The 24,062-nt window shown below is 46.1% G+C and overlaps 1 long non-coding RNA gene and 1 pseudogene across 2 annotated transcripts in view; one reads left to right on the plus strand and one right to left on the minus strand.

The window, feature by feature from the left end:
- The window catches only part of LOC116659657, a 58,067-nt gene that overhangs the window by 9,801 nt on the left and 24,204 nt on the right, over positions 1–24,062 (plus strand). The window contains exons 1-2 of one of the 2 annotated variants that reach the window (XR_004315032.1): positions 5,755–5,874; positions 7,572–7,660. This is a non-coding gene — a long non-coding RNA (uncharacterized LOC116659657). Of the gene's footprint in view, positions 1–5,754; positions 5,875–7,571; positions 7,661–24,062 lie in introns of those variants that run through there. The other variant, XR_004315031.1, reaches the window with a different exon arrangement.
- On the minus strand, positions 760–1,045 carry LOC116659656 (annotated as a pseudogene).

Here is a 24,062-nt window from a genome sequence, read left to right on the forward strand (position 1 = left end):
TGTGACTGAAAGCACGTTCAGAAGTAGCCCGAGGAGTAGACTTCTTTCCCAAGAAGAGCATCTCGGGGAGGATTTCTGCCTTAGCTTTCTTTAAAATAAGGTTATTTAACATAGATCTGCAGAAGCCATCGTGAGCAACTTTTCACTTTCCTGGTAATTGCACTTAAATTGAGAAACAGAAGTTAAAAAAAAATTTTTTTTTAAATCCCAAGAAGTTTATTTAACCAATAAGATGCTGGACGTGAAGGGAAAACTATCTGGGATTCACATTTTTTAGAGTAATTAGTCCGTCCTTAAAGACAGATTGCCCTGCATGTAACAGCTACATACAAAAAAGTTATAAAATTGTTCTTGGTTTAACAATGAAAATGAGGAATATTAAAATTCTCCAGTCGAACAAAGTATGCAATAATTTTCATCTGTTGTTGTTGTTAACAGTGAAAGCAAAAGAGCTTATGGTGTGGAAAGAGCTGAATGACACGCCAGTAATGGAGAAAGGGGCTATTTTCACAGCAGCAGTGTTTTCACCACCCCATCTCCTTCTGATGCTGATCAAAACATACCACTGGCCATTTAGTTGAAAAAATCAATATGCTTGTGCACATACCATAACCCCAATGTGCGACACAGGCGTGGGGAAGGGGAAATGGAAGAACGGAGAAAGCTCTGCTAGGGTAGCCAGGATGTGGTGGAGCCAATTGGTGGTTTTCCAGTTGAGAAGGACTCCTTGGTTCTGCAGTAAAGCAGCAGACTCTCCCTTTAGTAGACGCCGCCTGTCTACTGCTGGGACACACCAGTTATATCTCCAGCCTCCATTTCCAGCTGAGCAGGTGTGTCTGTTTCATTGACGGCTGCCCGTCGAGTCAGAATCTGAGCTGCCTCGTTGAGAAACCCTGTCATTCACAATAGGTGCTCATCAGTTTACTTAGTGGTTATGCCTCTGAGCCTCAAACTGCACCTCAGAAGCATCCTGCCCCTCCACCTTCAGAGTAACATGATCATGATCCTCAGTCATGGCTCCCTCCTTGGGGTTTTCACTGGCCATGGGGACCCCTGGAGAGTCTGCTTCACAAGAAAGACACCAGCTTGGAGCCGAACAAACATGGAGCAGCCCTAGGAGTGGCAGAAGGAGGGGGCAGCAGCAGTCAAAAGGCACTTTCTAAAATAGGAAATAAGTCCCTTGAAAGTGTGAATTTACGTTGTTCGAACCTATTAGGCCAGGGCAGGGGAAGATCTTTCTTATGGGGTTTATTTCCAGTTGGTTAACTATGAACTAGCTAAGACCTACCCCGAGAAATCTGAAACTCCCAAGTAACTGGAGTACCTGTGTCAGACATGGCTCTCAGCATGGGAGGGCTTCTCCACCATCCAGGAGAGCAAGAATGGCCCACTTACAGCAGCACCAGAGAATAAAGTGCTGGGCAATGGAGTTAACGAAAGAAGTGCAAAACTTACCCTCTGAAAACAACGAAACATGGTTGAAAGTAATTAAGGAAGACCCAAATAAATGGCAAGATATCTCAGGATCAGAGGACAAAAGACAATATGGATTCCAATTGGCCATCCAAATGTAGCCAATATTTTATAACAACTGTAAGTGGAGGATAACCTTTAAAAATTGTGACTCACTATCTAATCACCTATAACTTAATATGGTACAGCAACTATACTTCAATAAAAATGAAACAGCAGCCTTTTCATAGTAGCCTGGGGACTAGCTGTCCACTTCCAAGATGGCTCACTCAAAGGGTTGGCTGTTGGCTGGGAGCTCAGCTGGCTCCATGGGCCTAAGAACTTCTCTCATGAGCTTCTCCACGGGCTGCTGAGCTTCCTCAAACCCTCAAAGACTGGGTTCCACAAAGGAGAAGGCGCTTCTACTTCCAAGAGAGGAAGTAGAAGCTGCTCGTTTCTTAGGGCCTGGGTCTAGAAACTGAGACCATTATTTCTGCTGCCTTTTATTGGTCAAGCAAAGGGCCTAGGTCTAAGAGTAGGGGACATAGATTTCAACTCTTGATGGGAGGAGTGTTTCACATCTGATGACACGTTTTATAACTGCCAAGCCCCACAGCAATTTCCAGATTTGGGATGTGAATCATGGGGTTTGAAGTCTTCAAAATTATGCTTTGCATTTCAGATAGCATAGATGAAAGGCCCTGCGATGGAACAACTATTAGTTGTTGGTTTTTAGTTGGTTTCAGGAAGGGTGGTGGTTGTTGTTGACACATTACCCTGTTCATCATCAAGATCATTTTGGAAAAAAATATTTGCCCTGTTTATGGCAAATTTCAATGATGTTCTTTCAATGTGGAGTTTCTAGAGGTGGGAAAGTCACTTACTTAGAGATGAGGCTATTGAAAGGACAAAGAGGAGAAGGGCTTGTTTCGCTTTGAGCAATAGATCTGAAGATGGGACCTGCCATGAGCAAAAAAGAAATCTGTCCACGCTTTGATTTTGACAGAGGAGAGCAGTCCCTTTATTGTGGGCATGCCTTAACTCAGCGCGAAGTCACTCAGCCCAGCTTTAATCTTGGGGCTACAGTTGAACCATTCAAAACCCTGTGTTTGTACCTGAGAGGCAGGGCATGTGGTAGCATGCTTCACGCTTGGCCGCACATCAGAATGGGAAGTCAGGGCTTCTTCAGCTGTTGGTTTTGAGATGCAGCTAGAATGCAGCCCGATTTTCATTCTGTTCTGTCGTGGTTCCGTGCTGCCCAGAGGGTAGGGAAAGTCCTGCCATTGCCCACTTTTGCTTTGGGGATCTTGGGTTCTTATGGCACCGGAGATGAAGATTTGCCTACATTACAGCTGCTAAAAGATGGGGATAAGTGAATACAATGTGCTCAGTAGCATCTCGCTGCCTGGATCATGTGTGGTGCTCCGGAGTGAAACTGTAATCGTGCTGGGGTATCAAAGGTCACTACTAAAAGGTCACACCAAGAGGTCCGGGGTAGAGAAGGACAATTGTTTGTTGTTGTTGTTTAGGTTTTATTAAGGTATAATTGACAGATTTGTATATATTTAAAGTATACATCATAAAGATTTTTTTTGAAGTATAGTCTGTTACAATGTGTCAATTTCTGGTGTATAGTATAACGTTTCATTCATATATATGCACACATAAATAATTGTTTTCCTATTCTTTTCATTATAGGTTAATACAAGATATTGAATATAGTTCCTTGTGCTATACAGAAGAAATTTGTTTTTTATCCATTTTATGTATAGTAGTATTTGCACATCTCAAACTCCCAATTTATCCCTTCCTCTCCCTTTCCACCATCCCCCCGTAACTATAAGCTTGTTTACTGTGTCTGTGAGTCTGTTTCCGTTTTGTAGATGAGTTCATTAGTGTCTTCTTTCTTGAGAATGACAACTGTTTAAATAGGTCCACTAAAAGGACAGGCAAGAAAGCCGCTCCACAGGATGATGCTCTGTGAGGTGCAGTCTCTTTAGGACCAGGGAGGAGGAGGAGGAGAAGGCTGGAACAGGTCAGAGCAGTCACAGCTCAGGGAGAAGTTTTCTCTTTGCGCTGTGCCCTGCCCTCAGAGCTCAGGGGACGACCAAGAGCATTCCCAGGATCTTCGCCCAGTGGGGCTGCTAAGCACTTTGCTGCTGCCTGGCATAGGCTGGACCCCTTCCGCCTCTAATGAGCCAGAAGCCATTAGCGCTATCGACTGCTGGCCAGGATGCAGCCCCAGCCCCTCCAGGGTGATTGATGAGATGGGGTGCAGAGCCAGGAGCACTGGCCAACTGCCTTCCCAAGTCATGGTCCAGGCTGCGCTAAAATCCCTCAACACGTGCCTAAGTTGGGAGCAGAGACCTCAGAGATGGAAGGAGAAAAAAAAAGAGCCAGGCAGAATTTGAGATGTGGAAAAGCAGCTGCTCCGTGCTTAGGAGAAAAGGCTGGTGGAAGAGGAGCCGGTGGAAGAAAAATCTCTGGGAAAGTCAGGGTCAGGATCCTGTCAGTCTCACCTTCTCTGTGTGACCTCTGCCTTCCCCACTTCTGTGAACTGCCTTTCACTCTGTTGATAGTAGCCTTTGACACACAAAGTTTTTCATTTTGATGAAGTCCAATTTATCTGTTATTTCTTTTGTTGCCAGTGCTTTTGGTATCATACCCAAGAAATTATTGCCAAATGCCCCATTTTCCTCTAAAAGTTTAATACTTTTAGTTATGTAAGTCTGAGTTATTTTTTAATATACAGTATAATGTAAAGGTCCCACTTCATTCTTTTGCATGTGAATAGCCAGTTTTCTCAACACCATTTGTTGAACAGACTGTCCTTCCCACACTGAAGGTAGTACCCATTCGTCTTTGACTTTGGTAGATTTTGTTACCCTAAACCTTGCAGATTCCACGTAGCTCTAGGTAGATTTAAGTGTTCCTGTCGAAAGTCTGTGCTTTTTACCTATGGGGTCTGCCACTCACTCCCTGCATTCCTAGGAACCAAACATTGAGTGAACTTCTAGTTACCTGGTCAGTACATATGATAAAATTTACACACAGTTAAAATCAGCCTTGAAAATCCTTATATCATCCCCAGATTACACTGAATGATGCCTCTCAGTGGGTCAGTCCCAGCTGGGTCCCCCTCTTGTGCTGGAACTTACTGTGCGGGATAAGGGTGGTGGGCACTGAGAGTCAGATACAGTGGTTGAATTGCATTTAGGGACTATTTTTTATTTAAAAAAGAATACCAACAAAATCACTTCTATGATGGCAAGATGCTCACAGGGTGTGCTGCCCTGTTGCTCCCACCCACTGCTGGTTCCAAGGCACACAACCACCGGGTGAGAAGGTGTGACGCTGGCACCTGAACGTTGTTTTCTGTCTCTCTGCAGATCGCAAAAGGTTTAAGTTGTGCTAGTTACAGGGCATTTAGCATGGCTCCACTATGAGCACACAGACGAGGGCCCCTGGCTTGTGGATTCCAGACTTGCTTCTGGTCTGTCTTAGTCCTGCTGCTCTTTGGGGATACCTTGGTCTTCTGATCTCAGTGTGGCTTTGGCCTTGGCTCCACTCTTGGGCTAACTGCTCCCTGGGATCTGCTTCTGGATAGCTGGAACGCTTTCGTTCTTGGACTACTGTCTATTGAGACTTGGTTTGCTTTTGGATTAACGTCTTGGCTTGTCTGCTGATCGTGGGGCTCAGGTTCACAACCGAAGGAGCTGCCTAACCCCCTCCTCAGTGTTCCAGGCCGCTACGCGGCGGGGGCTTCCCCTCCCTCCTTCCCCTTCACTGGAGAGGGAGAGCAGACGCTGGAAGGCCCCAAGTCTTCTAGGACCTGCCTCCCAGATGGGCCCTGGATGCCGCTTGGCATCTCAGGGAGGGGCTCCTCTTCCTCTGGAACATCTTGGGCCCTCCTGAGTAAGGAAGAAACATTTCCGTATCACTCCTGAAATTCCACTTGTGATCTTGTTACTGACCCTCTCAAGTGGGTTCCCAACAAGGGCCCTCCTGCCTTGTGATGTTCAAGCCAATAGAAGGAGGCAAGTTGGGTTGAGAAGCCATGGGAGCATTATCCTCCAACCAGAGGACGGGGACGCAGGAGCTCAGCTCAGGAGGCAGGCTCCCAGGCAGGCCGGGCGGGGCTGCTTTGTCGGAGGGGCAGCGGGAGGGGACCTGGCTTCGGGCGGAGCAGCCGCTGCTCACGCTCCAGGTCGCAGTGCCGGGCGCAGTGTCTGCACACGGCTCCCTTCCGCCGTCTTGAACCGGGGTCATGGGCGGGGCTTCTGCACACGGCCCAGCCGAGGTGTGCGCATGCTCGGGCGTCTTGTGCGGGGAACGCTGGTCTGAGTGAGGCGCCCGTTGCGAGGCCGTTGGACGTGGCTCCCTGGGAGCCAGTGGAGCCAGTCTCGGCACAGAGGAGAAAAGGTTAGTCTTAACTTTTCCTCCCAGGTTCTATTTTTATGTCCCAGGAGCTGTTCGTGGGCTTTGCAGGTGAGGCGCTGAGTGGCCTCCGTGGGCCGAGGCCGGCCCCCGTCTTCGCGTTCTCTCGGCTTGGCTCAGTGTGCACGCAGTTACAGGGCACAACTGGCTCCTCGGGGAGACCGCCCCAGGGCGGCGGGCCCCTCCCGGTGCTGCCTCCGGCCTGAGGCGCTCGGGGTGCCTGGCTCGTCCCTCTGCGGACGCCAGGCCCCCTCACCACCGCCTCACGGCCGGATGCCAAACCCAGCAAACCCAATGACAGCAATAGTTTCCATGGGGGAGCGATTTCCGCGAGGCCGAGAGGCTGGACCTCCATTCCCCGTATGTCCGCCTCCGGGGATTGGGGCAGGGGGCGGCCAGCACACGACCAGGGAAGCAGAGGCTCCCACTCCCCGGGGCGAGCAGAGCCGGACGTCTGTGGCCCCCGCCCATCCCAGGTGCCCCGACTTCCCCATCGAGGCTTCGTGTGGCTCACGAGGGGCCGTTTCCTGACCGCCTCCCGCGCTGAACACTCTGCCCACACGATGGACGGACAGTGGCTCCTCTTAACGACCCTGGGAGGGAAGACGAAAACCTCCAGTTCCTGGTCAGTGGGAGCAGAGCTCCAGGAAGCTCGAGCAGCTTCCCTGGGGCCCCCAGCCGCTGGCCGGCCACCCCTGTAACACCCCGTCTCACAAGTGCCCCGCTAAACTCTGCAGTTGGTAAATCATTACCTTTGCTGCTTTCAGCTTTTCCCCTCCCCTGACCCTCCATCTTCGAGGCCACAGTTCACTACAGTGCCTCGTTTGACCCTGGGCCTTTGAGTGGAATCCCATTCCCTCATTTTTCTCCTCTTCCTGAAATAATTGGCCTCGGGGCCATCCCAGCAGGCTTGGCGCTGGGCTGGGTAATTCACAAGGCAAAATGGCTCCATTTGTCTCTGGTTTGATGAAAATGTTTGTGCTTTAACAAAACTCTAGCTCAGGGGACTCTTTGTAGGAGTTCAAGGTACGTAACAACCTTGGAATGGAGAACGTTTTCGCATAGGCCTAGTTGACAGCCTGCAAATCTCAAGTTACACAGCAGAAGCCAGTGCAGATGGGTGGGTACCACGGTGCTGGAGGTCCGTTGTCAACGGGAGGGAAAGCCATCATCTCCTTTCTGACTCCCTTTCAGTAAGTCAGATTCTGTGATGAGACGGAAGGACTTTGTGGTCAGTACTCTAAGCACTTTGATGGCTATATGAGATCAGAGGCCTTGAAATCACCTTCAAGGAGCCAGGCAGGATGGCAGAGCAGTAGGGGACAAGCCTGGAGCAGACAGACTTGGTTTAAATCCAAGATCTGCATGTGCCCTGGGCAACCACCCACCCTCTCTGGGCCTTAGTCCCATGAGGCGGGGATAATAATACTTCACAGGTTTGCAGGATTAAGGGCGTGCTCTACACAATTAGTTACACACGTCCTGGAAGATCACTTTGAGATCTTCTCCTCAGCCAAGTTCACATGTTGAAACCCTAATCCCTAATGAGATAATGTGATGATATTTGGAGGTGGGGCCTTTGGGGGTGGTAATTAAGTCAAGGGAGTGAGAACCTGGTGATTGGATTAGTGCCCTTATAAGAAGAGACTGGCGAGAACTAACCTCTCTCTGCTCCTCACCAGGTGAGTACTCAGCGGGAAGATGAGGACGAGAGCTTCTCCAGACACTGGATCTGCTGGACCTTGACCTTTGACATCCAGGCTCCAGAACTGTGAGTGTCTGTGGTACATTTGTTACGGTGCCTGAACTGGCTCCCTTTCCTTGCTCTTCCCAATTAAGATAACTCCTTGGAGTGACACCTAGCTCCTTGCCTCACATTTAAGCCAGATGTCACGGTGTCAGGGGTGCAGGCCCAGATCTCTTTTTCTGGAATGGTAATTTAGGACTTGTCTAGGCTGGGCCTCATTCTCACCCTGTCACATGAAGGCCTGAAGTGGCGCCTCTGACGTAGGTGACGCAGAGTTGATGTGGGCATGAGAATGAGCCCTTTGTGGGCCTTGTGATGGGAAGGGGCATCTCCTGGGCTTGTTCACCCAAATGTGCACAGAGAACCAGACCGGAAGAACCTGTCAGCCAGGAAGGGTGGCCGCCACCCAGTATCATGTGCACTGGCAGGTGCGGGCCAGCCCATCCTCATCAGGTGAGATCACCTGAGAATCCCTAAGATGCAGCCGGCAGAGAGCACAGCTGGGCCGGCAGTCTCTCGGCCTCCAGCAGCTCCAGTCACACTCTCCTCCTGGCGATGAGTGGATCTGAGCTGTGGTAGGACATGGGCCCAGAGGCCGCTGAACGAGTGACTCTAGCTGAGCCTCAAGAAAAACGGATTTGCAAAGAAACGGTGGAGATGACATCTCCTCCTGGCAGATGGGGACCCCCCCCTGGGGGCCCAGAACCTTGGAGCTGAGTAGCAGGGTCTTGAGGAGACAGTGGGGAATGCAGTCAGGAGCAGTCTCCTTGCTGAAGTGGCTGGAAGGCAACTTGGGGGAGGCAGGAGTGCTGGCAAGAAAGAGCAACAGGGCTTCAGGGGTTAGCGGGATGCGTGCACAGCCTGACAGCAGCAGGAGGCAAGCCCAGAACGTTCAAATGCCATGGATTCGGGGAAGCCCCTGGGCTGGTGTGATCTCAGTGAAGAGGGGCTCCACTCTTTAAAAGGCTGTTTCTAATGTTTGGCAACGTGATCAAGTCTCAAAAACGTTATGTTAAGTGAAAATGTAGACAAAAGAGTACACATGGTGCTATGCTGTTTATGGTAAAGTTCAAGGAGAGATGAAACTAGGGTGGTGAAAATGTGAGCAGTTACAGTCTGGTTGGGGACGGGCTGTTGGTAGCCATTGGCTAGAAAGGGAACTAGGGAACGTTCTGGGCTGATGTGAATGTTGGGCGGTGGTTACCTGGGCATAAAACTCAATGAATAGTACGCTGAAATCTATGCATTTCACTGATTTTAAACTCTACCGCAATACAGAGCATTGTGCTGGGTGTCTATAAGCTACAAGCATAAGTCCAACAAGAACATGCTCCAAGTAGAGAACAGATAATTGTGTAAACAAGATTAAAGACATAGTCCCTCAAGTCATTGTACAAGATAACTGTCATAATGTCCCTGAGAAAAGTAGGTACAAAGTGACATCAGAGGTCAGAGGAAGGAGGCAGACTTCTTGGTGGAAGAACCGTGGTGGGCTTCATAGAGGAGGCAGTATTTGAGCTGACTTGGAAGGAGCTGGGTGAGAACATTCTGGGTATAAGAAACAGAACAAAGGCAGAGTGAGAGGATGTCTAGGGAGCTGCAGATTGTGAGCTAGGAGCAGTGGAAAAGAAAGATTAGGAAGCAGAGAAACAGGTGGGATCAGTTTGTACCTCGTCTTGAAAGTCAGACGAGGGTATGGATTTTCCTAGTGGGCAACTGAGGGGGTTTGAGCACAGATGCGATAGGTCCAGTTAGACTCGGGGAGGGGTCTGGAAGGCGTGTTTTTGGCCTGGTTTTTATGGCCATCGAGCATCTTGCTACCCAAAGAGTGGACCATGACCAGCAGCACTGGCATCTCCTGGGAGCTTGTTAGGGCCTACTCTCCAGTCAGTGAGACCTAGTGAATCAGAATCTGCATTTTAATAAGATCCCTGAGTAATTCTCATGCACATCAAAGTTTAAAAAGCACTGGTCTATGTGTTAGATGATGAATCATGGTCTTGTGTGGGGACAGGGGTCCTGAATCAGTCCTTCGTTATGTAAATCCTGAGCGCAGTAAGGGAACGTATGGGAATAATGGGTCTTTACATTGTTTTTGAAGTGACTGGAGGAACAGTTCATTTCTGAGGCTGGGGAAAAGCAAACAAAATCTCAGGGTGAGGAAGGGGTTAAAAAAAAAAATCCAAACAGATGCTTTTGCTCCCTGACTTCACTGGCATCTTACAGTGCCTGCCTCTGTGGGTTAGTAACAGGAGGATCAGTATTCTTGTACTAGGGTGAATGGAAGCCAGTATTTCATCTGAATAATTTATCACCCCACTCTCTGCATTAGAAATTGAAGACTCGCCAACTATTGAGTTTTTTAAAAGGTTGTGGTCCCTTTCTGTCCTTTCCTGGCTGCAGTTTTAAGGCTAGATCTCCATATGCTTTGCCAAACAAGATAATTCTAGTTTTGTTTTAAAAAAAAAAAAGCAGCTTTGCCCTCTGAATTCTCCTGCTCTGGTCCCCACTTGGCTAGCACCGCAGTCTTGACTTGTTCATGAAGAAGCAAGGGGCAAGGGAAGGATAGACTTGCCCACCCAAGACCAGCCCCTGCCCTTCCATCACTGGGCATCCTGCCTACCTCCCCGTGAGGGAGGGAGGAAAGACAGAGGGAGAAGATGGACCCATCTGAACGTGTAAGAGGACAGTGAAGGTGTGAGGATCTATGTTTTCTATCCCACCCAGACTCACAGGGAATATCAGGGAGATGGGGCATGTTCTCCTTAACCCCAGTCTGACATCAGGTCTCAGGGAATGCATAATGGTTCCCACGAAGTCAGGAACTGAATAACTACAACCCATGGTGCTGAGGACAGACTCCTGGGCTGCTCTCTGCTGGGCCTTAGGAGACAGGCTCCAGTGGCTGGATTGGGTAAAACAGAAACCCGTGGACGGCAGAGAATGGGGCTCGCCGAGGACAGGACCCCTTGCCCGGACGAGGGATTAGCCCACAGCGTTGTGCTCTTCCTCAAACCAACCGGATGACTTAGATGAATTATTTCATTGATTTGAGTTTCATCTGCACCATGTGGATAAAACAGTGCCACATCGTGTGGACGCGGGGGGATCCCCGAGATGGGCTTCTGTAGCGACATTAATGCCGGAAGCCACTCAAAAACTCCAGTCCCGTAAGAGCATATGTGGAGCCCATGAGGCCCTCAGTTAAACGCCATGAAGAACCCTTTGCTCTTGTACCAGGAAGCAAATAGGCTCCCTGCTCATTCAAAGAGTGGCTTGGGAGCATTACATAAAGAAAATGGGAAAATGAGCATTACATAAAGTCTGTTCTGAGTGTATCTTGTGGGGAGGTATTCTTTTCCGTGACCTAGCCCATCAGATATCACTGACCCCAGAACGCTAACTAAATCAAACCCAGAGCTCAGGCAGGCCAGGCTTCACCAGATGCCCAGGCCTTGGACCCTGGCCTCCCTGCCCACTGGAAGCCTCCCTTGGCAGTGCTCTCCTCGTGGTTGTGAACAGAGCAGGAAGCCGGTTCTGTGGTCCTCATTCACGTTCCTCCTGTCAGATTATAGAGCCTTTGCCCTTTCCCCAGGAAAGAGGGAGAGAAGTGATTATAAGGCTCTTCTGCCTCTTAGGTTTGGTATGTTGCTAACCTAGACCACCTCTAAAGACCTTCCAAAAGTCAGAATTCTGGGATAGTTTCAGAACTCCTAGAGATTTCCTGGTCTCTGTTAGAATGTGCAGAAACTATCTCCAGGGTCAGCAAAAAAGAAAATCTTTCCAAGAATGAGTCACTCAAACGAAGTTACATTCTTTTCATTCTTTTGGGGGAATCTCAGAGGTACAGTTTGATGAAAAACAAGATAGACCTAGAAAGGTGATTTTTCCCATTCATGTGGTCCCATTCCTGCTTGTGAGTTGACAGTGTCTGTTTGCATTCCTGTTTTTGTATTTATCATCCATTCAGTAAGTGCGTTTCCATGCGCTGTGCTGGTGGGGTGACAGCAGAAGTGAGGGAGAGGTGGTCCCTGCCCTCAGGAGGCTTACCCTCAGGGTCTCAGGCCTCAGCCAGGTCCTGTACTTTGGAGCCCGTCCCTTGTCCAGTCAGGAGACATCAAAGGCCCTCTGGTACCTCGACGGCTCCTCACGTCATCTGTGCTGTTGGCCTGCCCCAGCCTTGAAAGCTGATTGCTGTAAACAGGCCCTCCCCTTCCCAGTGCGAGTAGCAGGTGGGCCGTGTGCTGGGGGAGTCCTGGGACGTGGCAGGCTGGGCCCCAGCCGAGGCCCAGCTCCTTACGAGCTGTGGGGTTGGAGTTTGGATGAGTCACAGACATTGTCTAAGCATTAGTGTCTTGGCTGTCAGGTGGAAGTGTTGGGCGGCTTACATGAGCTGACTTCTGAGAAGGGCGGATGTCAAGGCTTCGCACAATGAGTACCCGATAAATGGCAGCGACAGTGGCTGTAATGTATGTGTTTATTTGGCTGGTCCTGCCCTGTGCCCCAGGTGTCTGAGTCTCTGCCATAGTACCCTGGCCTGTCTAAGATGGATGTTCTGCCAGACTCATTAAACAAATGTTTCCTGGTCGGTGTACTTTGAGATGTGCAGACGTAAAGAAGAGTTGAAGGAACTGTTAGTGACCACCCATCTACCATTCGCCTAGATTTTGTTTCCCACCCTTGTTTTATCTATTATCCCTGTTTCTACCCATCAATACATTTTCATTTTTGGGTGCATCTATGTTTTTTTTCTTTTGAGGTAAAACTTAGAATCAGTGTGACGCTCAGATCTTTGAGGTTGTCATCCATTGAGTGGTGATAACTGTCAAATATGGTTAACCCAGACTCCTGCTTGTCAAGATACAGGACATTCACACAGCCCAGAACATTCCCTCACAGTACAGGACATTCACATGCCCCAGAATGTTCCCTTACACCCTTTCCCAGTTGGTTTCCAGCTCCTTCCTCCCCAGAGGCACTACTGATCTCATATTCTTACTATCACAGAATAGTTTTCATTTTTGTTTTTGTTTTTGTTTTTGTTTTTTTTGGTACTGTCTTTTCATACAGTGGTGTTGGCTATTGTAGAATTTTGAATAAGTGGACTCATACAGTCTGTACAGTAGCATGTGGTCTTTTCGGATTGGCTTCTTTCACTCAGCAGGATGTTTTTGAGAGTCAACCACGTGGCTTTGTGTATCTCCGATTTGTTTCTTTTCCTTGCTGAGAACTATCACAGTGCCGGACCTTGTTGCAGTTTGTGTATCCAACTCCTGTGGGTGGACACTGGATGGTGGGGGAGTCCTAGTTTGGGGTATTATAAATATGAGGGAGCTTTCATAAGTCTTATGTGGACATATGTTTCATTTCACTTGGATAAATGCCTAGAATGGATTTTCGGGCGATCGAGTAGATGTGTTTCGTCTTAACAAGAAACTACCAGCTACCACTGCACACCCTCCAGTACATGAGGTCTCGCTGCTTTCCTTCCTCTCGCGCGTTTGGTGTTAGTGATTTTGATTTTAGCCATTCCAGTGCCCATTTTGTGCTGTCTCTTGTGGTTTTAATTATTTGCACCTCCCTGACAACTAGGGATGTTGAGCAATTTTTCATGTGCTTATTGGCCTTTTGTATACTTTCCTTATATAAAGTATCTGACCAATTCTTTGACCATTTTAAATTGGGTTCTTTTTTATTATCAAGTTGTAGGAGTTCTTTATTCATGCTTGGTATAACTAGTCTTTAGTTTATGATTATTTTCTCTAAGTCCATAGCTTGCCTGTTTGTTTTCTTAATTACTTGATGAGCAAAAGTTTTTTTAAAATATTTTTATTGAAGTATAGTTATTTTACAATGTTGTGTCAATTTCTGGTGTACGGCACAATACTTCCATCATATGGGAACATACATGTATTCGTTTTCATATTCTTTTTAACCATAAGTTGCCACAAGATACTGAATATAGTTCCCTGTGTTACACAGTAGAAAGTTGTTTATCTATTTTATATATAGTAGTTAGTATCTGTAAATCTCAGTCTCCCAATTTATCCCTGAAAAAGTTTTTGATGAAGTCTAATTTATCCTTTTTTTTTCTTTTATGGTCACTGTTTTCTGCTTCCTGCCTAAGTAATGTTTCTCTACTCTCAAGGCATAAAGATGTATGTTTTTTCTTAAAAGCTTTATTACATTTACACGAACATTTTCTGTATATTGGGAGGCCGGTTTTGAGGTTTATTTTTCCCAGTGAGTGTCCAGTTGTTTCTATACCATTTGTTGAAAAGGCTTTCCTTTCTCTGCTGCATTACTTTGGCACATTTGTTGCGAGGCAAATGAACTTCGGCTTCTGGCCAAGACAGTGAAACAGGCACCGCATTTATCACTAAGCCATGAAATACTAGACACCTGGCCAGAGCCTCGGAGACAATGGTTTTGACACTGGACGAGAGACAGCATGGGAAAGTCAGCCCTGAAGGAGGGGAGACAAGTGGGGTGCATGTCCCAGGTGGCTTCTGCTGACCACCTGGAGGGTCTCTAAGCTGCAGCACAGGGCCTGGTGGTCCCCCTGGGTGGAGGAGTCAGGAGAGGGGGGAGATGAGGGCAGCCGGTTCTGAGCAGATGACAGGGAGGGAGGACCCTGGAGAGCGGCAGAGGGATGGGGTGGGGTGGGGCGGGGCTGTAGCTGCCTGGCCCTGAGCGAGGTGGGCGGGCTTGCGTGGTCAGCACAGGTCAGGTCTGGTTTGCTGTCGCCTTGCTGCCTATGGGCACTGCCATGCTGTCCTTCCCTCCTGCGGGGTGGCTGGTGCGTGTCCTCCTGTGGGGTCCAGGATATCGGGGGCTTTCCTGGGCCCCCTCCTCCACCTGCCCCATCAGGCCCAGTGCGCCCACCTCGGGGCCTCTCTCCAGGCTCCCTCCTGTGTGTTGGGCTTGTGGGGGAAGTGGGGCTCTTAGTCCCCTGGTCCTTCCTCAGGGTTGGGCAGGTCTCCTGCTCAGCCCCCATCTTTCACATGATGCCCGTTCCAGGCCATGGGAACACGCTTGTTTCCAGGAACAGGCCTTGTCTTTGTGCCTGGGCTTCTAGTTACTCTAGGTTGTTGGGCGTACTGAGGCCACACTTGAGGATTTAATATTTTCACTGTTTTTCCTCCCTGTTCTCTGTGGCAGCCATGTCTCCCTTCGCCTCCACCAAGGGTGAATCAGCAGTGTGTCTGTCTTTCCTCTAGGGCCTGTCACTCTGGAATTAAGCTCACCTCTCTGATGGGCTCAAGAAAGACAGTGTACTTGGCTTTTTCCTGTTCTTAGGGTGGAAGCCGCGCTCTCACTAAGCTCAGGGGAGCTCTGCCTCACTTGTATTAACAAACACTTGCTGGGAGCCTTGCTTGCCAGGCGGTGCACAAGCAGAGGAGAGATAACATGGTCTCTGCTGTCTGCTCACCGAGCAACTCGTGCATCAGGCGACTGGTAGTCACAACAGGATGTGCTCACTGCTGGCATGTGTGGCAGTTGCTGGAAACAGGAGCCTGCACGGGGACCCATCAGCACCGGGGCCCGTGGGGCCACATTATTGCCAGTGTCTCATCTCATGGAGGAGCAGTGATTTCCAGGAGGACCAAGGGGCTGAGCACATCCTGGGCAGAGAAGTACCTTGCCTGTGGTCATTGTGGGATGCAAGAGCTGTCCTTGTAGGCTGGTCCTCAGCCCCAAGGTTGCTGCTTTCCCCGGAGCTCCCCACCGTCAGAGCCCAGGCATCTCTCAGATACTGTCCAGTCACCTCAATTTTCCAGACACATAAACACAGGCTCAGGCAGTGGGCCCCTGGGGCTCTCACTGTCCCCTGCACAGCCCTGGGCACACGCCTTGCTGTGCCAGCCCCCGTCCTCACCCAGCCCACGACCACACGCCTCCCAAGGGCAGCGCGGTTTTCGTCGCTGCGTTCCCGGATCCCACCCCGATGAACCTTAATCAGATCAGCTTTCTGTACACCCTGTCAGGGTAGTCAGCGCTCTCAGGTCTGAACGGTGCTCCTGCCAAAAAGTGGGGTGTCTAGGAGGTTAGCATTCAGATTCTGGGGTCAGTCTGTTTATTTTTAATTGAAGAGAGGGCATCATCTTATTGCAGGTGGTCACTCCCTCCTGGAATGTGCAGGTCTGGTCTTTCCTAAATGTTAACTTTGAGTTAGATCAGTTATTCCTTTGTTCCCTTGACCCTGTGACAGTCCGATTGTGGCCCTGGCTGTGTAAATTTGGGATGATCTTAGGTTCTGTTTGAGTGCATCTCAACATGGGAGGGTGAGGAATTGCTTGCTCTGCAGCACGGGTTTCAGCTGCAGTTTACAGAGCAAGTAATTTATGCTTAAACCAAGGAAACAACGGAGGCATCTGTTTTCGAATGTGACATTCTTTCCCATGGGAAATGCGCTCAAATGTTCGTTTCTGCCTTTTGCTTTTGCCTGCCTCCTTTCTCTTACCAGCAGAACAATGTCATATTTTTCCAGAATGTAGCTCACTCTTGGGTACATGGGAGAAAAGGGTGACTCAAAATAGAGAACACTACAATTTTTTAACGAGTAGCTAATTGTGGAAATGTTAAGGTTGTCAGATGGAATGTAAAGAATAGTTTAATACCACATTGTTCAGATGTTTAAAATAGTAAAACAACACATAACTTGCAGTGATACTTAGGTTCATAGTTTTGGTTGCAGAGCTGAGGGAGGAATGAAATCTGGGCCAGTAGGATGGGGATACCTAGAAATGGCTTCAGAGGAGTCACGGTGAGGCCGGTTCCTGGAGGCTGTGTGCAAGTGGACGGGGGGCGGCCTCCGAGAGAACAGACAGCAGTGCTGGATTAGCTGCTGTGGTCCACCTGCTTGTAACTAGATACCCGTTTTCTTTGTATCTCCCATTTTACGTCCTTTGTATTTTCCCCTTTGTTTTTAAGTGAAACCTAAAACATGAACTTTTTCCAGATTCTAGGTTCGTGTTAGCTCCTTCCCTATTGAAACTCCCGCCTCGTTTCTGTGTGACTCCTTTTCCTTTTGTGGTTTGTCTTCACATCTCCTCCCACATGCTCCTGCATCCTCTGTGCCTTCCTGCTGTCTGTCATGTGGCCCCTCCAGCCCCTCCCATCCTCAGTTGTGAAGTGACCCAGCAAGAGTAGCCACATCTGAAAATTGGGGAACAGTTAGCATGTAAATACACAAACCTCTGTCTACATTTCCATTACGAACATACATTTAACAAGTGTTTGTTGAATAGCTGCTGTTGAGTTGGACGCATGAACAGAAACCCTTGTGTGTCTTGTCAAACCAGCGGTGAGCTGATAAGCTGTACCACCACACTGGAGCATAAAGTGCTCCGGGACTCCAGAGGGCTTCCTGGTAGGGAGGTCGTGAAAGACTTCACGAGTAGTGATCAGAGGAGATCCAGGCTTGGAGGGGTCTGAAGGTTGTACAGTTGGATGGCCCTTCAACAAAAAAATCTTAATCCTGTAATTTTACATAAGCACCAAATGCCCATGTGAACACATTGCTAGAACTCCTCCCTTGATCTAAGTAGAGGCCTATGGAAATGCAACGCCTGGAGCTTAAATTTCACTGGCTTCACAGTAAGTCTGCCTCCAGAGATGACATTTGAGTTTTCAAGGTTGTTTGGGGGTTCGCCAGCCAAAGAAGGGAATAACCTGCCTGGCACAGCTGTTAGTACTTGAAAGGGCTAAAGACGTGGAAATGATGGGTATCACAGCACTGATTGCCTGAGGTTGAGTGACAGGGTGACCTCAGAGGAATGGTCCTGCGGTCAGACTGACCATGACCTTGATGTATTGAGGAGCTTGGTTATAGTCTGTATCATGTGCTTGAGAGTTTTACACACACAAAAAATGAGCAGATCTGTTTCTTAAGACAGCTGTTTGAGAGAAGGATGAATAATAGCTTTTCATTGGAAGGACATAAAACTTGATAACTAATATCATCTAATTACTGAGCCTAGAATTACTATACTGAAGTTTCAATGAATGAAGTAGATAGGTTTCCATATAAATAGATTTTGAAAACAAGTTTTCAAGTGGATAAAGCAAGTTGCAGAACATTGGAAGAGTGCGATGTTTATGTAAAAAATGTATTAACCTACCGAACCAGATCACATTGTGTTTGTGGGTACACACCAGGGACTTCAGGAACCCAGCCGTATTTCCCCTAGGAAAGCTATTGCCCCTAAGAGCAGTGGTTCGGTATTGGCTAATTAAGGGTGCACAATAAGTTTGTAGAACATAACTACTGCACATAACAAGAATCAACTGTAATTAGTATAATAAACGTTAAGTATTCATTTGAAAAGTGGATACATAAGTATTGTTATCTCTATTTTGTTAAAAAAAAAAAGCCTGCTTTGTAGTGTAAACAGGATAATTTAAGAATTTTTTTCTTCCTTGTTCTCAATATTAGCTTGACAAATACACTTAGGAGTCTTACACTAAAAAAAAAAAAAAAAAAAAAAAAAAAAAAAGGAGGGGGCAGGGCCTCCCTAATCCCTACAGGTTTCCAGGAGAAGACGGCTAAGGCATGCCTCAGGCCCCCTAGACCATGAAAGGCTCTTTTTCAATCTCTACGTTAGTCTCAGATTAGACCTGAACTCCACTCACTGTAGAATCTATGTTTAGATTTGCACGAGATCGTTTCAGGTTTCTGATCTGTCTCAGCTGCCCCAGCCTCACCTAACATGGAACAAAAGGACAAGGGTGAAGGCGGCCAGCTGCCAGGCTGGGCGGGCAGGGGGAGAGAGAAGCCGTCAGAGGAGGCCCCTGCCTGGGGCACTGTCCGTGCCAGGGTCTGCGAGGCCAAGTGGCAGCTAGATGTGGAAACCGGTCCCTCCACCTCCCGGCTGCTGACGTGGTTGCCTTTTAGGTGCACCGTCTGAATGGAAAGCAGTGGGTTTACTCATCATCTTCACAGGAAGGAGAAGTTGCTCTGTTCTTACAGCAATTCTGGTATTTAGTCAAGGTTATAGGAAGTGAATCCCCATCCAGTTGGCTGTTTTAGCAACAGATGCTACCCTGTGACCCTTGGGCCTATTCTCAGTCTGTTGTAATGACACAGCACACACAAAATTATTTTTTCTTGTTTTCTTTTACTCTAGACTATTTTCAGTCTTCAAAGAACAAGTGGATGGCCCGTTAAGCTGGGCAGTTTACCAGACTGCTGCAGCAAACAGAGTGTCATGTTTTGAATGCTAGGTCAGTGAGAGCGTTGTGGGAAAGAGGACATATTAAGTTATCTTCTGTAACCCCCACAAGTGTCTGGGGTTCATTGGCTCAGCTGTATTTATCATGTGCCATGTCCCTAGGACTGCAGGGAATCATGGGGGAGGTGGCAGACAAGGTCCCTGATTCTTTAAGGTGCCTGTGCGTCTACTGAGACAATTAGATGAGGTAGTCCTGGGATAAACTTACACCAAGGGCCGATTGGTTGTAAGGTCGGCTGTGTAGTGAGGGTTTCATCGGTGGCCTCGGAGTCCTCCTCCCTCTCCCCACTGACTCCTGCAGCCAGCCCGTGTGGCTTCATCTCCTATACAGTTAATGATCCATCCAGTAAATCAGCCTCACTGTCCTGAACTTCAGTATGTCTGTGACCTTCGGCTTGACTGCCTTTCTCCCACTTTCTCCTGAGGGTCACATGCTTCACTATATTAATACCCAACAGTGCTCCATCTCTGAGATCTTAAACTTCAACTTTTAACTCAGGCCATTTGCAGAGACTGCCAGAAAGCCTTTAATTACCACAGAAGGGCACCAGCTGTGTTCAGAAGAAAGCCTGTGTTTTCTAGTCTCCCTTCCAACTAGCTGAGACACTGTGACCAAGTACTACTTAGGTGGGATATAGGCAGAAGCGATAGATGCAACTTTTGAGAACTGTCCTCATTGGAAGGGGGCAATCCATTCTTTACTCCTTCTGCCTGCATGCTGGATGGAATAAGGATGTGAAGACAGGAGCTGGAGCAGCCATTTTGGAGTATGAGTGAGAAGCTTACATGTGAGGGCCACAAAGCTACATTGTGGAAGGAACCTGTGATCATGGTGCCCCATACCAGCCCTGCGTTGCCTACAATTCTATGGAAGAGAAATCAGCCTCAGTCTTTTTTTTTTTTTTAATATATATGTATTTTTATTGAAGTACTGTCAGTTTACAACATTGTGTCTGTTTCTGGGGTACAGCATAATGCTTCAGTCATACATGAACATACATATATTCATTTTCCTGTTTTTTTCCCAACAGAAGTTGCTACAAGATACTGAATATAGTTCCCTATGCTATACAGTGTAAACTTGTTCATCTATTTTATATATGTTAGTACCGGCAAATCTAAAACTCCCTATTTATCCCTTCCCATGTCTTTCCCACACCCCAGTCCTGTAAACATAAATTTGTTCTCTATTTTTTAAATCAGTTCGTTTATCTTTTTTTAAGATTCCACATATGAGTGATATCATATGGTATTTTTCTTTCTCTTTCTGGCTTACTTCGCTTAGAATGGTTATCTCTGAAAGTGGCATTTTATTTTTTCATGGATGAGTAGTATTCCATTATATAAAATAAAACAGCTTCTTTATCCAGTCATCTCTTGATAGACATTTTGGTTGTTTCCATGTCTTAACTGTTGTAAATAGTGCTGCTATGAACATTGGGATGCAGGTATATTTTGAATTAAGGTTCCCTCTGGATATATATGCCCAGGAGTGGGATTGCTGGATCATATTGATGGATCTCCATACTGTTGTCCAGAATGGCTGCAACAAATGACATTCCCACCAGCAGTGCGGGAGGGTTCCCTTTTCTCAACACCCTCTCCAGCATTTATCGTTTGTGGACTTTTGAATGATAGCCATTCTGACTGGTGTGAGGTGATACCTCATTGTAGTTTTGATTTACATTTCTCTGATAATTAGTGATATTGAGCTTTTCTTCATGTGCCTGTTGGCTATTTGCATGTCTTCATTGGAGAATGGCTTGTTTAACTCTTCTGCCCATTTTTGGATTGGGTCGTTTCTTTTTTTCTTACTGAGTGAGGTGTTGATAAATTATGGAAATTAAGCCCCTGTCAGTTTCATCTTTGGCAACTATACTCTCCCATTCTGTAGGCTGTCTTTTTGCTTTGCTTATGGTTTCCTTTGTAGTGCAGAAGCTGTTAAACTTAATTAGGTCCCATTTGTTTATATTTACTTTTATTTCTATTGCCTGGGTAGACTGCTCTAGGAGAACATGGCAGACATATATGTCAGAGAATGTTTTGCCTATGTTTTCTTTTAAGAGGTTTGTAGTGTCTTGCCTTATGTTTAAGGCTTTAAGCCATTTTGAGTTTACTTTTGTGTATAGCATGAGGGAGTATCCTGACTTCATTGATTTACATGCAGCTGTCCGGCTTTCCCAACACCATTTGCTGAAGAGATTGTCTTTACTCCGCTGTAGGTTCTTGGCTTCTTTGTCAAACGTTAACTGACCAGAATTTTGTGTGTGTATTTCTGAGCTCTTTGTTGTATTCCATTGACCCATATGTGTTTTTATACGAATATTATGCTGGGTTTTTTTTTTTTATTCAAGTACATTTGGTTCCAATGTGTCAATTTGTGGTGTGCAACACAGTTTTCCAGTCATGCATATTCATACATGTATTTGTTTTCATATCCTATTTCATTAAAGGTTATTACAAGGTATTGAATATAGTCCCTGTGCTAAACAGAAGAAACTAAAAAAATCTATTATATATAGTGGCTAACATTTGCAAACTTCAAACTCCCAAATTTATTCCTTCCCTCCTGCTTTTCTCAGTAACCAGAAGATTGTTTACTGTGTCTGTGAGTCTGTTTCTGTTTAATGAATGAGTTCATAGTATCCTTTTTTTTTTTTTGTCTTTTTTTTTTTTCTGGATTCCACATATGAGTGATATTATATGGTATTTGTCTTTCTGGCTTACTTCACTTAGAATGATGATCTCTAGGTACATCCATGTTGGTGTAGATGGTGTTATTTTATTCTTTTTAGTGGATGAGTAGTATTCCATTGTATAAAAATACTACAGCTTCTTTATCCAGTCATCTGTTGATGGACATTTAAGTTGCTTCCATGTGTTGGCCATTATAAATAGTGCTGCTATGAACATTGGGGTGCATGTATCTTTTTGAATTCAGGTTCCCTCTGGGTATATGCCCAGGAGTGGGCTTGCTGGATCGTATGGGAAAAGCATTTTTGTGTATGCGTGTCTTTTGAGGACTGTCCATACTGTTTTCCATAATGGCTACACCAAACTGCATTCCTACCAGCAGTGTAGGAGGGTTCCCTTTTCTCCACAGCCACTCTAGCATTTATCGTTTGTGGACTTTTAAATGCTGGCCATTCTGACTGGTATGAGGTGATACTTCAGTGTCATTTTGATTTGCATTTCTCTGAGAATCAGTGATAGTGAGGCTTTTTTTCATGTTACTATCAACCATTTGTATGTCTTCATTGTAGGATGGCTTGTTTTAGGTCTTCTGCCCATTTTTGGATGGGTTGAAGCCCTTGTCAGCCTCATCTTTAGCAAATGTTTTCTCGCATTCTGTAGGTTGCATATTTGTTTTGCTTATGGTTTCCTTTGCTGTGTAGAAGCTGTTAAGCTTAATTAGGTCCCATTTGTTTATTTTTGCTTTTATTTCTATTGCCTGGGTAGACTGCCCTAGGAGAACATGGCAGAGATTTATGTCAGAGAATGTTTTGCCTATGTTTTCTTCTAAGAGGTTTATTGTGTCTTCTCTTATATTTAAGTCTTTAAGCCATTTGGAGTTTATATTTGTGTATGTTTGGGAAAGTGTTCTAAAACTTCATTAATTTACATGCTGCTGTCAAGTTTTCTCTACACCATTTCCTGAAGAGGTTGTTTTTTTCTCCATTGTGTATTCTTGCCTCCTTTGTCAGAAATTTGTTGACCGTAGGTCTGTGAGTTTTTTTTCTGGGCTCTGTATTCTGTTGCATTGATCCATATGTTTGTTTTTATGCCATTACTATGGTGTTTTGATTACTGTCGCTCTTGTGGTGGTGTCTGAAGTCTAGGAAGGTTATTCCTCCATCTTTGCTCTTTTTCTTCAGTATTGCTGGGCGATTCTGGGTATTTCATTTTTCCATATACATGTTAGGATTGTTTGTTTTGATTTGTTAAAAGTCTCCTAAGTAATTTGATAGGGATCATGTTAAATTTATAGATTGCCTTGAGTAGTATGGCCATTTATAGATACTGATTCTTCCAGTCCAAGAGAATGGGGTATCTTTCCATTTCTTCATGTCATCTTTAATATCCTTAATCAGCGTTTTGTGCTCCGTGTAAATCTTTCACCTCCTTGGTCAGATTTATTCCTAAGTATTTAATTGGTTTGGATTTGATTTTAAAAGGGGTATCTTTGCTTTCTTTTCCTGCTAATTCACTGTTAGTGTCATGAAATGCAACTGATTTTTATATGTTAATCTTGAATCCTGCTACCTTGCTGAATTCTTTTATCAGCTCTAGTAATTTTTATGTGAAGCTTTTAGCATTCTCTGTACATAGTATGTCGTCTGCATATACTAACAATTTTACCTGTCCACTTCCAATTTGGATCCCTTTTATTTCTTTTTCTTGCCTATTTGCTGTGGCTAGGACTTCCAAGTCTGTGTTGAATAGAAGTGTTCAGAGTGGGCAGCCTTGTATTCTAGATTTTAGCGGGAAGTCTTTCAACTTTTCACCCTTAGGACTATTATGCTGGCTATAGGTTTGTCATAAATAGCTTTTATTATGTTGATATATGTTCTCTGTATACCCACTTTGGTTAGAGTTTTTATCATAAATGGGTGTTGAATTTTATCAAATGCTTTTTCTGCATCTATTGAGATGATCATGTCATTTTTGTCCCTTCTATTGTTGATGTGATGATTAATTTGCCTATGTTGAACCATCTTTGTGTCCCTGGGATGAACTTAATTTGATCATGGTGTTTGATTTTTTTATGTGCTGTTGTATTCTGTTTGCTAAAATTTTGTAGAGGATTTTTGCATCTGAGTTCATTAATGATATTGGTCTATGGTTTTCTTTTTTGGTAATGTCTTTGTCTGGCTCTGGTGGCTTTATAGAATGAGTTTGGGGAGTATTCCCTCCTTTTCACTCTTTTGGAAGAGTTTGAGAAGGACAGTATGAGCTCTTTTATATGTTTTATAGAATTCCCCCGTGAAGCCATCTGGTCCTGAACTTTTGTTTGCAGGGAGGTTTTTTTTTATTGCTGATTCTGTTTCACTTCTAGTGGTTGGTCTGTTCAAATGATGTATTTTTTCTTGATTCAGTTTTGATGGACTGTATATTTCTAGAAACTTGGCCATTTCTTCTAAGTTGTCCAATTTATTGCCATATAGTTGTTCATAGTATTCTCATGATTTTTT

The sequence above is a fragment of the Camelus ferus genome, chromosome 24, assembly GCF_009834535.1.
Source record: "Camelus ferus isolate YT-003-E chromosome 24, BCGSAC_Cfer_1.0, whole genome shotgun sequence".
Classification (NCBI taxonomy): Eukaryota; Metazoa; Chordata; class Mammalia; order Artiodactyla; family Camelidae; genus Camelus; species Camelus ferus.